Raw genomic sequence first — 18,943 nt, forward strand, 5'->3', positions numbered from 1 at the left:
ATTAACAAATGGCAATCAACTAATGATTAATCGGCGATTAATAATCTGATCCGTGGAATGATTTTGCACGACAAACTTATTAAACGCTTTTTTTTTTTTGAGAATTGGCCATTTTCCAAAGATCGTTGTTTGTCCTTGACAGCCGGTGAACCCTTAAAGCATCGTTTGTTTCGCAAATGTTTGCGACCTGGCCAAGTAAAACGACAGGAAATCGTGGTGAATCATCGTAATAATAAATCTTTATGGCGAATTCGTTTTTATTAATGCTGGAATTCACTTAATACTATGCATTTCGTAGGATGTTGATGCAACTCTTGCGTATCTCTTCATTAAAAATTGATACGATTTCAGGATAAGATTTTTTTATTTTTAAATATCATGTAGGTTATGTATGTTAACTTCAAAATATTTTTTCAAATTTTAAAATTGTTTATTTTATTAATCAATACAATTTGGATATATTATATCTTTAGTATTTTAAAAATAAATAATTCTTCTAAACATGTGTTATTATATAAATATTTGTATATTTGTGATTATTCCATTTCATCCATCAATTATTTGTAAGATAATTCAATAGAATTTGTTGTTATTTCATCCCTATATAAGAATCTTTCTATTATGATAATGCCAAATGTTAAATGTAATTTCTCGCAATCCATCAAATTTGATCTCTCGGTTACCGCGTGCAAACGAGATTCTAGCAGGTATCTCGGAATTTAGCTTACTAAGAGGAATGAGATTATTTGTTAAATTCCATATTTCAAATCAATATGATTCAAATCATTATGTTATATAAATGAGATAATTCATGAGATAATATAAGCCTACTAAGATTTATTTAAAATTTAACATTCTAAATGTAAAATATTCTAAATGTATAAAATTAAAAATATCAATGTATTCCTTAGTTATATGTCAGAATAATATATATCAATTATTTGTCAAAAAATTAAGATAGTTAATAAAATAATCATTTGAATGAATAGTGAGTCATACGTAATTATTATAAAAAAAATATTAAAAAAAGAATTCTAACAAATAATATAGATTAATTCATTGGTAGATGAATAAAATGAGAAAGTTAAATAAAAAAATAATATAATTTAGCTATTAAAATTTGAATTAGACAATAATGATCAATCAAAAAATATAAATAAATTATTTGTCAGAGAAGTGAAGAGTAGATAACATATAGATAATATAGATAGTATAGATAGTGTAGGTTAATTATTTGTCTGACGTTAAATATAATATAGTCATACTAATGTTACTTATCTGATAAATGGTATAGGCAATCAACTGAGATTAAGATACTTTTAACATCTTATCTTGAAAGATTAAACGTCCATGCGCTTCCGGTATACAATTTCTCCGTCAATTTAGCATCGTAATTTGTAAGACTAAGTACATTTTAAAGGGATCCGTATTATGCCATCGTTATTTGAAACTGGATGCTTTCGAGCGAAGAAATATCGTTGCTTTCGACGAAACAAATAGTTCTTAGGAAATTAACGTGAGGAATATCTTTTTTAGAATTTTTCGAATTGGTAAAGGCTTCTTAATTATTCCAGATTATTGGAATTTCCGCCATTTCACTCCTTATTGATTGTTATTCTTAACACAATTTCCAAGTTGGACTTTTATTTTCAAATAATATTTCCTTTGAATTAATTAGAAGCGATAAGTTGTAGAATTGAATTGTGATTTCTCTTAAATGTGATGTAAAATGTATAATATAATAGTGGAAAATTATTTTTATTTATTCTTATATTTAATTATTTTGTAGTTTTTATTTTTAATTAATCTCGAAATTATGAATTCGAGATACAAATCGGAAAAATTCGGGAGAGTTCGGCAAAGTCTCGAAAGTTTCGGATCGGTTCGGTTACAATCGGCTATGTTCGGTTAAAATCGACTATGTTCGGCCACAATCGCTTATGGTCGACTACAATCGGCTATGTCGGCTACAATCGGTTATGTTCGGCTATAGCAATAATTCCAATTTTCATGTGATCTTAAAATCGCGATTTATAGACCGTTATAATTTAAAACAGTTAATTCTCAGATCTCTATTAGAATTACTTTTTAGAATTTTATTTAAGAGATGATAATTTAAAAATGATGTAAATAATAATGAAAAATAAGATTCGAAAAATTCTTTTTATCCATAAATCGTTCCAACAATCATGAAAAGTTGTATGAAGAAAATTACGAGTGCTATGAACTAGAAGAAATTGGCGACTTCTAATTTCTGGAAGAAAATGGTCAGAGGAAATGGAAACAAATTGAAGGAAACGAAACAAAAGTAAGTTTTGTCTCGAGTTTGATAATTTTACCGTCATAAGGCAATAATTACCTTTACCTATTTTATTTCTGAGATTGAGGAGGGAAGACTCGTGCATATTACTGAGCCAGTAAAGTGCTCAGGAGATAAATGAGAAGGGAAAAAAAAAGTATTGAAAGAATGTGCCGTAAGATAAATGATATCTACTCACTGCTGTGCATTTACAAGAAAAGAGATTAAGAAAACTTGCTCGTGGCTTTGCTCATTTATTTTTCCAAAGATAATTCGATAATTGATGCGAGGTGATTTTTTTATTCGAATTCGTTATTAATGAAGCGTTTTTCTTTTTTTGCGTTATTGTTTAATACATTATTATTCAAATCACAATTAAATTTATATTCAAGTATTTTAATTCAAGTTACTTTAATTTGAATAAGATTAAACAAATTTTTTCTGTGTAATTCTAGTTCTATTTTGAAAATTTTTTAAAATTCTTAGAAATATTTCTTTTTTTTATATTTAACACAAGTAGTAATTAAATTTAAGTTTACAACATTTAATTAAAGTTGTAAACGTTTTTAAAATTTCATATTATTTTCATTTGATTTCAATTCAGAAGTGCTCTTCGTTTGTAAACAGACTCTTGAATTAAAAACACTGGTGAATGAGAATCATATTCACGAGTTTTACCAAACACTCTACTGAATTGTTATCGAATTTTCAACAACATAAAATCGACACAAATTCTTTTATAATATATATATGTGTGTGTGTGTGAACAATTGAAGAATATAATTTGAGATTCTTGATATTGAAAAAGAGAGGAAAGATTGAAAATTGAGATTGAAAATTGACCAAATGAAGAATGTAGGTATAGGAAGCTGGTTATCCAGTGAAATTCGATTCAGAAATTAGTTCCTTTAACACACCATGGTTTCAAGATTCGAAATCCTATGGTTTGAACCTTCAATCGCATTCTGACGTGGACTCTTCGTTAATCCACGTCGAGATCAACTTTGACAAATGGGATCAGTCAGAATTGCTTTTGAAGTGAGGCTATCTGTGATGTAATTACATTCCTTAATTTCAAGTATATATAATCATCCTATAATTTGTTTTGTCTAATCCTTTTTTTTTTTGTCTAAAAATATAAAGAATTATATATTATCGTATATACCAAGCGATGATTATTTCTCTAAGTAAAAATTGTATTACAAATCTACTTTACTTGTTCTATTTTAATGTGTGTTGTTTTTTTTTCTTTCCGTGATTTTTGACAACAAAAAAAGCTATTGTGATAGTTGGGGAATAAAAATTTTTACATGTACAGGGAGATTCGATCATTTTGATTGCAGGAAAATTGGAATTTGAGCTATTTAAATAGAAAAATCGAAATTTAATTTCGATATGATTCGATCAGAGCTTCGATTTTTCTTTCTCGATTTTACTGAACAGTTTAAAGTCAAAATAAATGTATCGATATCGATTTGATGCAATTCTTTTCCAGTAGGGATGATTCTTTGTAATCGTAATTAAATTTCAAAAAGATTGAAAAAAAAAACAATTTTTTCTTTGAGTAGTCAATACAAAATTGGAGAGGATAATCAAAACCAAGTTCTTCTTTTTATTGTATTCGATAAATTGGATCGTCAACGTAGATATTTAAAATATTCCACTTTTTTTGATTAAACGATGATATATTTCGAAATTAGAAAATTCAAGCATTAGATTCTTGCCATTAAAATCGAGGACACGTGATCTATCTACAGAACTCGGGAATGGTTGAGTCACCAACAGAATTAACCAATTAGCAACAAGTTAGAGAAACTTCTCTGTGCAAAGACAGCACAAAAAACCAGTTATTTCACATAGTCACGAACAATTCGTTCTGCAAAAACACGTCTCATTAATATTCGCTTCAAGACTACATCATTAGAGCCACATCTAATTACCATTTCAACCTAACCTCAATTATTCTAATCGAACTGAAAATGTATATCTATATATATATATATATATAAATTCCAATATGAAATTTCCTTTTCTTTAATTTGACGAGTTTCGAGCAATTTGTTTCCCTTTGTTGAAAGTAACGGACAATGTTCCTCAAAACTTTTTTTTTTGCTCTCTCTCTCTCTCTCTCTCTCTCTCTCTCTCTCTCTCTCTCTCTCTCTCTCTCTTCATATTTATCCATTTCCAACGGAAGTTGAATGGAGACCACATCCAGCCAAAATTTCGAGGAAAACTTTGTCCATGGAAAAAATTTATCAGAATGTCTCTATAAATGGCCATTATATGTACAGTTTAATGCCGCTATTCAACATTTTCACTGGCTCGTTTTAAAATTAAACATGGCGGCAAGCGAGGAACTACGATTACATAATTGAAGATTTCTGTGCTCTATTGTTTGTGTATTCTATGTTTATATTTAAGTGGATGTAGTGAAGAAGATGTGGAATGATAAAGGAAATGGATAAATATTATATTTGTTTGTTTTTTTAGCTGTTATACAATTGGAAGATCAAAAAAGAATTTTGCATATTGTAATAAATAAGATTCCGTGAGTATTTATTTAAATTCGAATTGTGAAAATTGGAATATTCAAAAATTTATTTATCTAACATATATTATAGAAGTAAAGAGAATGGAATTTTTTATTAAATATTTTTCTTTTATTTTAATAAATATTTTGCGATCGAAGAAATTTTCACTCAAATCTTTGGAAAATTAAATAAATTCGATTGCAATTAATCGAGAAAAATAATAATAATAATTACCAAGATAATCCTTACTAGCGTGAAAGTCTGTTCGTCGCAAAAATCGAGCTAATATTTTTTTTTATCGACACAAAACATTCTTCTTTGATTAAACACGTCGGGCGTCTTGACGGCGTCGAACGGAGAAAGGAAAAAAAGAAAAAAGAAAAAGGAAACACGGCCAACTTTAATATCGAAGCCAAGTGACGCACGTTGATGCGAGGGAGCTCTTTTTCTCTCTCTTTCTTTAAAAAATAATCCGTGTCTTGAATTAGAAACTCAATCGTTCTCTAACGCGTGACTGAGGAAACGCACAAGAGTTGAAATTGCTTCTCTACGTGTGTAGAATCAATAATATCACTTGTAAATATACAAGTAAGTAATTAATTATATTATTGTAAAAGTTTCAATGTAATATAATTAATATATTTATTAATTTTTCTTTTTTTTTTTTTTTAGATGATGGAAAATATTCTTTTCAACGATGCTTTGATTATTGAGGTATTGAATATCGATAAAAGGGTGTCTCTTTTTCTATTTTTTCTACTATCTTAAATTAATTATTCTTTTTTAAATTAATTCTAATTATAAAACAATTGTATATGATTTTTCTTTTTCAGAAGTTAATCATTTGATCAATTTGATGAAAAAAATACAATGGTACAATACAGTTTTACAAAATAAGTAAATACACTGTTTACTCCTTCTCACGATGTGAAATTTATCCTTTGTCTGGTATAAACTATTTTTGTGAACCAAATAACCGTATGTATGTAACGAGGGTACGAAGGAGAATCTCGATAAATTGCAAGAAAAGTTGGTATAATGTTGATGAAATATGGTGGAGGGTGGCGAGTTGGTTTTAAGTTTACGACGCACAGAGTATCCCCCTGTTTTAAAGATAATATCCAACAAGAGTAACGAAGGTCTTGGTCCCTTAGAAAAGGGTCGCAAAATCCAAACATTGTGACTTTGCATGCTCAACTACACCAATAACAGATTAAAAAATTGATAAAAATTAGAAAAATAGAATTAATAAATTAATAAAAATATATATGCGTCGATTGAAAATTCATGAATGTCGAATGTATCGTATTTTAATGAAGAAATTGGATTTTTGGAAAGAGTGAAAATTTTAATTTTGTATAATTTTTTTTTATATACTTCTTTGACTAATTGAGTATGGAATAATTTATCAATGGGCCACTGGATGATACTTTCCTTTGTCCCATGTGACCCATAAGATATTTTAGCCCAAGTGACTGGAAAGTTTTAAAACAAGATCCATTTAACAGGTTACAACTAGTATTCATAAAAAGCTAAATGGTTTTTCAAATTTGTAAAATTATATTTAAGGATATAATTAATTTTAAAACTCGTCGTCAGAAATATTTTATATCGACATTTCATATCCATGTATTCTTTCTCGCAAATTCACGAAACATTCGTGCAAAAACTCATTCAACCATTTTTAAATTAATTAAGAGACCTAGCACAACAAATAATTAAGCTTTCTTCAACCGTGAAATCTTTTATCAACAATTGTTCGCTCTCAATCTTGATTTTCTGAGTGAATTGATATATCCAGAGGGTTCCGTTTCCCTTTTCTTCGCGAAAAGGTAGGAACAGCGAAAGGTAAACGTTGTCACAGTATCTTCTTCGTTTGATCTTTCTCCACTGCGCAAAAGACTTCCTTTTTAGTGAAAATAAACGCGTGATGTGCTCGTCGCTTTGAATTTTGTGCTCGATTTCAGACTGTGGATAGATGGTTTCAGGTTGTGATTACGAGATCGACTATGTGTTTATATTTTTTTCTCTGATCGATAATTAAATTTGTCAATCATTGCTCTTGGCGATAATTAAACGATAATATAAAATAATAAAATAAAGTTATCGAGCAATATTAATTATTCTTAATCAAAATATTCGTGCCATGTAAATATCCGATAAAATTATTGACACTTACTACTTGTTTCAACAAATTGTATCTATACTATTGATCGTGTTATTGAAAAATTCTCTGTGATTACTTTTTTTCATTTATCTGCCAGCATCACAACTGGCTTATTCTTAGTTACGTATGATTCATAATTAGTCTATCCATCTAACAATGTACGTTTCCAAGATGTAATTTGAGAGATAATTGTTTACCTGTCTTTACCTATTTTTTGGTGACAAACCACTTATCAATGTCTTCTTTTTTTTCCATTTTCGAAATCGCTACATCTCCTTTTTCTCTTGCAATGAAAAATCGATGATGCTCCTTCTATTTCTTCATGTATCGTGTTCGTTGAAAGAAGTTGTTCGATTTTACGATTTCACAAAAAAAGAAAAAGAAAATAAAAACGCCCTCGACAACAATCGTAGCAGCGCAGACACGTGACAATAACTCGGGCAAAAATTCTGAGAGCATCTGGAAAAGTCGTTATTCCCCGATTCCCTGCCATTGTGTCGCACTCGATCTGTCAAAGGGGTTGCATCTTCTCTCCATCGTTCCTCTCTTATTCGAGGCGAGGAAGAGAAGGCATCTTCGACTCGTTCTTTTTCTTTTTTTTTTCCACGAGTAAGACGAGGGTCGCACAAAGGGAAGAATCGTACGTGCCTCGTCGAGCATATAGATTCTTTCCAACTTGTCTAGAGATGTCTGTCTTTGTGCCTATTCATTTGTCTATCCATTTCACATGGTCTGTTAAGCAAACTGTCATTGGATTCAAATCTTCTTTCCTTTTTTTTTTTCGATTGTTGTAACGTAGAATCTTTTGTATTGAATTTATATATGTAAAGATGCTCGTATCTTGTATATTTGATACGTGATATTGCCTTTTCCTCTTTTTGAACACATGATATAACGAGCTCAATATAGTGGAACAAAGGTACACTCATATTTGTATAACATAGTTTATTCTTATTTCCTTTCTTAAATATATTTTTTAATTCAATCAAATTTATTTCCTTTAATTTATTTATATCTTTTTTTTCATAGGAATATTCGTGGGATATAAATTTAAATTTGGAAAGAATGGCTCCATGCTAGATGCAGAAATATTGATTGGTTCCTTATTGATGAAAGAAAATAAAATAAATGTAAGAATACAGTGTGTAAAAAAAATTCTGATTATTTCAACGATAATAATAATAATACAATATTTTACAATCTAAATTTTAATCTACAAACGAAAAGAAATCAAACAAATGAAGTGAATCTTAACAGATTGATAAGATATATCAATATCATTCTTCACTTACTAGAAGAAAAAAATATTATTAACTTCAATAATCAATATTAGAATTTGATTAAGATAATCAAAACATTATTAAACATTGAACAATTAACAACATCTAGTAGACAAGAAAACAAATGCTCGATTCCATAAGAAAAAAGAAAAATATATATATATTTAGAACGAGATCCACTCTACATCTCATTCTCCAACAAATGGATAACATTGTCCGTACGAAACGGGCCGGTGCACCACAACCGATGCTACAAGCGATTCGAGCAGCTCCCAGGGACAGAAAGGCACCAAGTTTAATCTAGCTTGTGCAATCTCGTCTAAACGTATCGAAATCCGGTCGAATATAAATCACAGGGGTGTGAGGGGGTGAGGTGTATCCGAAAGCGAGCCATCATTTATTCAACGTTCGCCCCTGATCCCTAGCTAACCTGAAGGGGGTGGAACTAGACTTCCTGGACACCTGGAATTCTCCCTCTACCCCAGCTTTCTTCCATTCCCTCTCAGTCAGGGGATTAGTTAGTGATCAGCTTTGCTTTGTAATCGCCAGTGTTTCTCACCCCCTTTCGACACTCTGAAAGACGTCGTAAAAGAAACGGATAAACGGATATTGTACACTCGTAGGAGCGATGCAAGATTTAGCTTTATGGATAGTGGGTCTAATGAGGAGATTGTTTTACGAGCAATTTGGCTTATTGTCGGGACAAGTAACTTGTAACTTTCAATTGTTATTCTCTTGTTCAATGTGGGAGGAATTTTGGTTTTTTGAAAGCATTTGGATTGGACAATTTGAGGGGAAAGGGGTTTGATGCGATTGAGTGATCGATCTGTACTACTTGTTTCAACTATAATTGATTTATTTTACTTGTCCGGTTAGGTTTGAATTATCGATTTTCATTTTTCTGATCGTGATGGGCTTATCCCATTTGTTACAACAGCCACTGTCCATTTGTCTGGCATATGATTGATCTGTATTACTTAGTCGAGAGTGATTGATTTATTATTGTCCGATCGTTTAAATTATATTTCGATAAATATGGAATATTTAAATAATGCTTTTCGATGAATAAAAGCATCGTTTAATTAAAATTATACACACTGCAATGCATACAGAACAATATTCTAATTGGTAGAGCAAAAAATATTCAGTTATATAGATGTATATGGATGTTACATGGATTTTAAGGATGAAGGAAATGTTTCCTAAGTGAACCAGAATGACACGTTAGAAAAATGATCCACCTGAGAAAGGCTGAATGAAAGTCATCTTGTATCATTTATGCAGAGAGGCATACGTTTTTAGAAAACCTTTGATTCTTTTCCTAACCAAGCAGTGAAAATTTTATACGCTGCTACTGTGATATATTAAAATATATCGTCAAAAATAAAGAAACACAGTGTTTGAGATAAACTCGTATAATTTTTCTCAAATATGATAAATCACATAAAATATTATAAAGATATTTCCAATGAAACAACGCGAGTATTTTCGATACATTCTCGACAAAATCAATTTCCCTCCCATTATGATTAACAATAAAACGTTTATTAGAAATATTATTAGAAATAAAAACTACGATTAACAAAAATATTCTGGAAATCGATCCACACAACCAACCAAGAATTATCATTTCAAATCTTTCCAATACATCATCGTCCCATTGAAATGGAATAATTTCGCGATATTTCATCCGGAATGCGTTTTCGCATTGCAGATTTTAGGCAAGGGAGAGGATTAAGCGACATTTTTTTTTTCGAGCTTTGCCCTCGAGCTTTCATCAATCATCGGGCATCGAGCGTCGGGGGTTGGATCGACGAGGTTGACAATGAGGTGGCGATTCTTCCCTCGAATATGTCAGCCATCCTTATCTTCTAACATCAATCACGCGTTTAGGATTAATAGCCGTGGATGAAGCAGCGATTTTCGCGATTACAAAACTGACAGATCCTCTTGCTTCCTTCTTATTATCCCCGCGATAAATATTGTAATAATATCCACATAAGAAGATTAAAGAATTTTGTAATTTATCTTAAAAATTAATCCTTATTTTTTTTTATCGTTCGTGGAAGAAAATAAATCTCAATTTTTTTTTTTCATTCAATTTAAAATCAATTTGTCTTTGAGATATTTATCTAACTGTTCATGAATATTTACATTTTTCGTTCTTCCTTCCTGAAATTTAAATTTAATTCGCGAATATCTCGAATTCATTACAACACTCGATATAATTCACGAAACACTTTCGGAAATTCCACGAGTATAGCATTCCATGCAAAAAAATTGTGGAACAAACGATATAAATCCATGGCAACGTCCAATTTCACACACTTCCGGAACCGGAAGATCGCCATTCCGCTCCTTGATTAACCAGAGTTTTCTTGCGAGAGAGAGAGAGAGAGAACGAAACAATTTCTCAGCTCATAAAGAAGCCAATGGTTCTGAAGATGGAGGATCTTCCTACCAGAGATATTTTGGAAAATTGATCTCTCCGTTGGATTATTCTGCACGGACAATGAAAAGCTTTAAATTGGGGTTGGTGGAAGTTTCGTCCTTGGCCTTAGGCAACGATTCGAGGTGTTTCGGGAAAATTGCGTGTGGTGGAAGTTGAAACATTGGTGGTAACTGATAACCGAGCAGTTTCCACGATGGAGATTCGTCGAATTCGCACGTTATGATCGAAACCATAATTGAAAAAGGTGATGAAGGATTTGTGTATAAAAAAAAAAGAAAAAAAAAGGAAGCCAATTTGTTGTTCCTTTATTTGTGAAGCGATCGACTTGCACTACTTTTCTCGACGAAATTATCGAGCATACTACTACTGATCTGATCAAATTATTATTGACTCTGTATACTGTTGATTCATTCTTGATTTTGTACTGCTTGTTTGATAAAATTACCGATCGTAAACTATCGGTTTGGCCAAGTACTGTTGACCTATACTGCTTGTCTGATAAATTTACCGATGTACTACTATTTGCTCGAGTAAATTATTGACCATGTGGTCCGATCAATTTTTGATTGTACTACTTGTTTGGTAAAATTATTGATCACACATTATCAGTTTCTACCAGTGATTAACCTATTTTTATCTGTTTATCAGGATTATTGATCACGTATATATTTAAATTTGAAATATAATTTAAATATTGATATCCTTCACCGAGTGAGAAAGTGTGTTTACGAAAGCGAAGAGTGGAAAAAGTGTTTGTCAAAAATAGCCAGAGGTTATTTTTCATTAAAGATAAAGAAAGAATGTAAAATAAGAGGAACACCAAGGCTCCATCCATTTTTTTGCGAAGAAATGCATTCGTCCTTATTTGTATCCCGTTCTATTTTATAAAAGTAACATCCTCCCTCTAATCCATCTCTGACTGTATCACACTGCACCATTGAAGGGAATATTACGGTTTATGTATTAGCTTCTATAAGAAATCCTCGAATCATCTCTCCTCGAAATATATTGCAATAACAAATTATCTTTCGTTCTTTTTAAGATTGATAAACGAAGAAGTATTTTCTATTTGTGAGATGGAAAGTTAAAATCAATTAAATATCATTTTTTATCATTTCTTTATTATTTGAGAAATAATAATCATTCAGAAACAATTTATTTCTTATAATAATATTTCGATAATTTTATTTTATTTGTATTATACAAAATAAATTACGAGATAATAGACTTTTCAAATTCGTATCAAAATCAGCAATAAAATAGATTTTTGAGATTCACCTCAATTTTGATAAATTTCAGTTTAAACGTTTCTTGAACGTTCGAAATTTCGTGGGGATCAAGAGGGAAAAGAAGTGGATTAAGTTGGAGAGTTAAGAGAATCGACAGTTCCAAACTCTTAAGCTTGGAATAATTCCGAGTGCAATAGCTTAGAAAATTCGGTCACCGGATTTTGAGACGTTAAAAACCACATTTGACTCATTCTCAATTTCCTTTGCAATATTTTTCAAACGTTACGAATAATAAAAAGAAGTTTATAAAATACGAATAAAGTACTCGAATCTTCTTCCTTTTATCATAAAACTATAATGAAATATGGTTTATTCGATGAACTTTCAAGCTTGTTTAAAAAATGGAGCTGTATATGAAAAAATATATTATCTATATTTTATATTTGTTTATATAATTATTTATTGTATTATGCCAATTCATAAATATGTATTCGCATTAGAAGTAGTTTTACTTAGTTTTGAAAATAGTTTAACTTCTAAAATCAACTTACCACGATTGCTTCAAGAACATAATTTATTTTTAGAAAAAAATTAACATTATTGCGACACTAGTGCCATATTAACTACTAGTATCCAATACGTTTACGTATTTATTTCTTTATCTTTTTTATAAATGAAACTATATTAATAATAAACTTTTGCAAATTATAAAATATATTTCTCCTCATTGAAAAAACATTCTTTCATATTTTTCGAATATTAAGAAATTACTGTTTTATTTCATTTTGTTCATTGAAAATTTTAATAAAGATCAAAATTGGTTGTTGCAAAAATCTCATAAATAATGTGATTAATATATGTATAATGATTAAAAATTAAATTAAAAATTCCATCAAAATTTCCATACAAAACAACGATATATACAATCAATACCAATATTGAAAATAAAAAAAAAAATATTTTTCTAGAAAAATCGGTGAATTCTTGTAAAATTTCTCGTCATAGTATCTGGCTCTGTTAAAAATTCAAATCCGGCAATTCCTGTCCCAGAATCCACGAAAACATCCTATGTAAACCAACTGTGCATCGTATCCCTTCGAAATTCGCCATAAGAGATGGTTATATTCAACGTGGGTTGGCGCTAGTGTCGAGAATAGAAATTTACGAGGAAATAAGTTATTAGAGCGTAAACTATGGCGTTAAAACAAATTGGTTTCTTCCTTTTTCTTTTTTTTCTTTTTTCGTATTCCACTATGTAAGAACCATTTTCCTTCTGTCCTTGTTAGATGAAGTAAAAAACAACAAATAAAATGAAAATCTTTTTATTGACCTTTGACCCTTACAGGGCTAAGGATAAATTTCTTATAGAATATAAAAATAAGCCTTATAGAAATAATTGATAGGTTGTAATTGATAGATTTTAGGTATTAATAGGAGTGGGATTTAGTTCGATGAGTTTTGAGAATTATAGTAAAGAATGAACGAATTTTAAAAATATTTCAATAATTTTTTCAGTTTTATTTGATCGATAGGTATACTTTTGACATATTAAATATAATGTAAAGGGGAATGCATATTTTTAAATAACAAAAAAGAGGGTAAAGAAATAAAAATAGATTATACAACAAATTAGAATATCAATAAAAGTAACGAGAAAGTTGGAATTATTAAAAAATTATTGCAATAATTATAAGTTACTAAATTAGTAACTAGAAAATTACTGAAAGAGCACTAACTGTAAATGACATAAGTTAAAATATGAACACGAATTTTTATTAACTAAATCAAAGTAACTAAATTAAAATATTAATTTCGCCAATATATATCACAATGCATAAAAGAATAAATAGGAATTAATATAAAAATTAATTACATAACCTATGTCATCGAAATTATTGAATATATTTATTATTTTATTATACCACAATTAATTTGTTTAACGTTACATTGAATTCAACTCTGACATGTCAGAAATATAGAAATATAGAAATATTTCTTTTTTCACATAATAATGTTTCATCAAAGTGATCGTGATATACATATACCATATATATAAATAGTAAAAAAATTTTGAATGAAACATTAGAAAACCAGACTTTACGTATCAGAGATGCAAAGATTTACCGGAAATAGATTTGAATTAAGGCAATACGAGAACGAATGGATCTCGTCTATAAAACGAGTCGTGATTTATCGATAGCTTAAAGCTTGGTTTGCATGTGTATTCTTTGCGTGCACGAATATCGGTCGATAACTGATAAAGTTATATGGCGATAAGAAACGTAATTTTCTTCTATGAAAAAGTATTCGATTGGCTATTTTTATTCGTTTTTCCGTCTCTCCAGTGGATTGCAATTTTTTATTCTTATTCCATTTTGAATAGAATTATATCAATCAAAGTGACAGGTTTTAACATTTTTTTTTCTTTTATATATTAAGTAAAATTATTATTTACTTTTATTCAACCAAAAAACAAAATTAAAATTTGTTTGAATAATGTAGTAAATCTTTACGAAAAATATATATTTATTGATAATCATTTCCATAACTAACCTCAAAATTACTTTCTAGAGTGTCACAAATTAGCTTTAATTAACTTTAATACGTATCTTGGTCACTATCGATTAAACCATAATATCATATTCATTTGGTTAATATTGTTTGACTTTCGAACAACTGAAATGTGACCCGCAGGAATATTACCGAGTACTTTACTTATTTCTAAAATACAATCAAAGCTGTACTTTTAATTAATGCAACATAATTAACTATAATACCCTAATAAATGCAGCTACCATTTAATTCTTTCATTATTTTCGTAAATTCAAACATTATATCTCATAATTATAAATAAATCAAAATAATTTTTGTCATTTTGTAATCAAAGAATTTAAAAAATATCCCATTTATTTCAATATTAGTTGTAATTTATCATAGAAAAAATTGAACATTTTTAATAGTAAAAATTCTTTCATAAATATCCTTCATAAAAATTCACATTACTCTACACTTTATATATCAAAGATACATTTCTCAGAAAATATATATAATATATATAAGTTATTCAAAAGAGTTTTGAGGTTGGGTATGTTTAACTGTCGTGCTCGCAAGTAGATAATTATGAATCCATCATTTATCATTTCCATCACGTGGAATCATTATATTTTTATTGAGAACTACGCTCCAATGATATTCGTTCGTTTAATTCATTGCTACTAACCAAAGTATTCAGAGTAAACATCAGAGATGTGGAAATAAGATGTGTCAAGGATGCAATTCAATTCGAATAGGTTAATTGTTTGCCTTCCTTGAGTGTAATTATTCTTGTGATCAGAAGGAATAATATTTGAAAATATTGGATGGAATTGCAGTTCTGTTTAAAACTTTGACTTCGAGGTTATATTCTCAGATTTGATAGAATATTGTAAAATGCATTAAAATATTTAAAATATTGAATATGAATATAAACGAATGTTTGTATTTCATTATGTAAAATTTTAATGTCATTTTAGAATTTTTAGAGATTTTGATTTGAAATGATTTTGAAAACCTTTGAGGTTATCAAATTAAAAATGTTTAAACTATTAATATATTCCTTAGAATTTAAAGATTATTAGTGCAGAAAATTTTGTCATCTAAAATCTATTAATATTTATTTCAAATTAAAATCAAAATTAATAGAAAATTCAATATACGTATATATAATTGAAAATTTATATTTGATTTATGAAGTTATATTTTGTTAAACTAAATAAGACTTAGAAAAACAGTTATTTTTTCATATTCGATACAAAGTCTTAATATATGTAAATTATTATATCTTCTTGATACAAATTTTTAAAATTCCATTTATTTTGAAGCAATCGTTCCCAAAAATAAGAATAATCTTCTCGTATTTCCCTATGAAAGAAAGCAATTTTCTTCTACTCGACACTTGTATCTATTATTTTTGTTTTCTTTATTCCTCGTCCCTCCAATTTTTCACTCTATTTTATTCTTTCTTACGTTTTCTCTATTTTCCTTATTTCGTTTTCCTGGATTTCTTTCCTGTGTTCTTGACTTCCAGTTCATCGATATATGATAAAAGAGATATTCGTTTTTTATTTGAAAAAAAAAATGTTTCGATCTTATAAAATATTCAGTCCATGATGTATACAATGTATGTATTAAATTCCTTACAAAGAAAAAAAATGAAATAAGCAAAAATAGCAATTAATATTTAAAATCGATATTCGAAAAATTATTTAGAGATTGAAACTCAACATAGATATTATTTGATGATTTGATTAAAAAATATATATATTTAAAATTATTTTAATTTAAAAGTTGTAATTTTAATCACTTAATATAAAATTAAGATTATCAATATACGATATTTTCACCTTCATTTTATTCTTGTTTCAATTAATGTTACAAATTTTATCACAACTGGAAACGAATCTATTAAAACTCGAATTTGCTCAGGACAAACATCAGCTTTCCAAATAGCTGGATTGTTTGAAAGGACGCGAAAAAACAAAAAAAATATCCGCGTATTGTCGTTGCTTACCTTTCCCCTACTTCTTATTTGACTTTTTAAAATTCAACAGGAATGCTAATAAATATAGAAGCGCCAACACGTGTACCTTGTCGTCTCTAATTTCTATCTTCTCTTTCTTTTTCTGCATACGATTTTCCTCTGTCCCTTTTCTCGTTCTGCTTTTTCTTTAACCATGCTTTTTTTTTTAATTTTATTTTCTCGCTGCAACACGTTTCTTAATTTTCTTTCTCTTTTTTTTGCATTCTTCTGTTTTTTTTTCATTTTATTTCTTTTGATTCAGTTTAAATTTAACTTTCTTTTTCTATATTATTTTCGTTTCGTATTCTTTCTTCATCGTTTTATTTCTTGATTGTTAAGCATGTTCTTTTTTTCACTTTTCATATCCCTGCCTTCTTCGTGTTTTTTTCAAATTTCAAATTCTTTCTTTCACATATTTATTCCCTTTAGGGGCCCTCCTGCCATTTTCCCCCCCTCTCCTCTTTTTGACTTGGAGTTCATCGATATGCGACATGAGATATTCCATCGCCAACCAACAGTTTTCGACCCCGCGCCACTCTCATCACCATAAATCCTATTTATCTTTCGTTATTTGAACTATCAGAAATTTTACACGCATTATCATATCACCCGACGTATTCTCTTAAAAACTCTCGGCGAACTTATTTTCGCCGAAATTATCCGAGCAAATATTCTAATCTGGAATTTTTAGGAGAACAGGCTTCTATAGAATAAGGTCTTCATTTGCTTCTCCCTAATTTTTCTCTCGATACAAAAAAAAATTTTAAACAAGTGAAATTTTCATCACATTGAAACTTTTTCTTAGTTTTTAAACCAATTAATGAAATAATATATTCATAAAAATTCATAAATTCGAAAAAATAAAATTACTATTCATCCAAAATTATTAACGAGATACGTAAGAGACGTAATTTCCACTGCTTTAAAAATCACTGGATTATAAACAAAAATTACTAAAAAAAGAAAGCTCACCCCTATTCGTTCACGCATTTAATTTTCTCCGAGCACGAGGTCGTCTCGAGGAACACGAGGGTCGAGTCGAAGGGCGAGCAACGCCCTTGGTCGTTCAGCATGCAAATTAATGCGCATTTAAATCGGGTATCGCGAAATTACGCGCGTTAATCAGACGAAAACTCGGCCAGCTTGTTAGCCGATATTGTTTCGTAATCTTGGAATTTTTCGATCAGAATGGAGCCGTGATCGTTGCTTGGCGAGAAGAGGAACTGTGCACAGGCCGTTTTTATGGGCCTCGTTAAGACGTTCGATGTATTTGCGTGCGATCGATCGGGCTTCGATACCACTACACGGCTGACGCGCGATAGGCCTATACTACTGCCCATATCCCGTACCGTCTACGCTCGAACAATCACCGTTTTATAGTATCGTGTCGTTGAATCGTGAAACGAATGGATGGTGGATAGGGATTTTTCGAATTATTCGAATTATTCGAAACGTGAATATAAAAATTGCAAAAGATGGACACGGTATACCAGACCAGACAAATTGCTTTGTTCTTCGAATCAGTGATCGTTATAAATTTCAATTTTCTATCATTAAAATTTTGACATTTCAAATAAATTTCGTGAATTATAATAGAAATATTTTAAGTGAAGCAATTATTTTTTACTCGTACTCGCAAATTTGTTAACTAACCAGAAACGCCTGCACATAGGCAACCGATCCGGTCATCGTGCTCAGCTGAGCGGGTTGCCTACGTACAAGTGTACTCTTGCACAGCGTTGCCACTCAAAGATTAAAATTCTTCTCGCGTAATCTTCGAATTCTCTACAAACTCTTCTCCACTCTCACACGGTGTTCCACATTCGAGACAAGATAATAAACGCTCGAATTCGACGCGGTGGCGTACGATCGAAGGATTATTATTAATGCTGATCCCACGAACATTCCACGACGAGAAATCGCGTCGAGTCACGTCGAACTTTATGAAAGTCGTCAGCAAACTCGGCTCCCCGACATGGGCCAGGCCTTTGATGCGGTGCTAAATTCGAGAGGTGAAATTTGACGAGACGAGAAGGATTTGCCCGACGAGTTAATACCGAGGATGAAATTGCGGCGTGGTTTATCATTTTCAGCACGTGGTATATATCTTTGATTTCTGCCAGATTACAGAGATGATTACGACGAAGTTGCAAGGATCTTTTGATCGAACATTCTGAACAAGAATATTGCGCGATAATTATTCGTTTCATTTCGAATCGATCCAATTCATCTTATGGAGATAATTATTATTTTTTTTTTTTATAAATAATTTTATCAAGCATATATACACGTAAGTTTAAAATTTAATTTGTAATTCAATTGTTTCACTGGAATTGAATTTCGATTCTTATCATTCTTCGATTATTTAAACAAATAAGAAAATTAAAAATTAACACTTATCCACCGGAACATATATACAGAACACGA

The 18,943-nt window shown here is 29.9% G+C and overlaps 1 protein-coding gene and 1 long non-coding RNA gene across 16 annotated transcripts in view; both read left to right on the forward strand.

The window, feature by feature from the left end:
• LOC107994887 (uncharacterized) overlaps positions 1 to 18,943 on the forward strand; it is a 156,984-nt gene that overhangs the window by 62,117 nt on the left and 75,924 nt on the right. The gene's annotated exons all lie outside the window — the stretch shown is intronic.
• Positions 1,946 to 10,313, forward strand: LOC107994889 (uncharacterized). Of its 5 annotated transcripts, none has more exons than XR_009831221.1 (4): positions 1,946 to 5,418; positions 5,503 to 5,544; positions 5,664 to 7,916; positions 8,027 to 10,313. It is a non-coding gene; the product is annotated as an uncharacterized LOC107994889 (long non-coding RNA). The 5 variants fall into 5 exon arrangements; XR_009831222.1 differs by having other exon boundaries at positions 1,956 to 2,308; positions 4,790 to 5,418; positions 5,664 to 10,313; XR_009831226.1 differs by having other exon boundaries at positions 1,957 to 5,418; positions 5,664 to 5,859.

This window comes from Apis cerana, linkage group LG1, assembly GCF_029169275.1.
Source record: "Apis cerana isolate GH-2021 linkage group LG1, AcerK_1.0, whole genome shotgun sequence".
Classification (NCBI taxonomy): Eukaryota; Metazoa; Arthropoda; class Insecta; order Hymenoptera; family Apidae; genus Apis; species Apis cerana.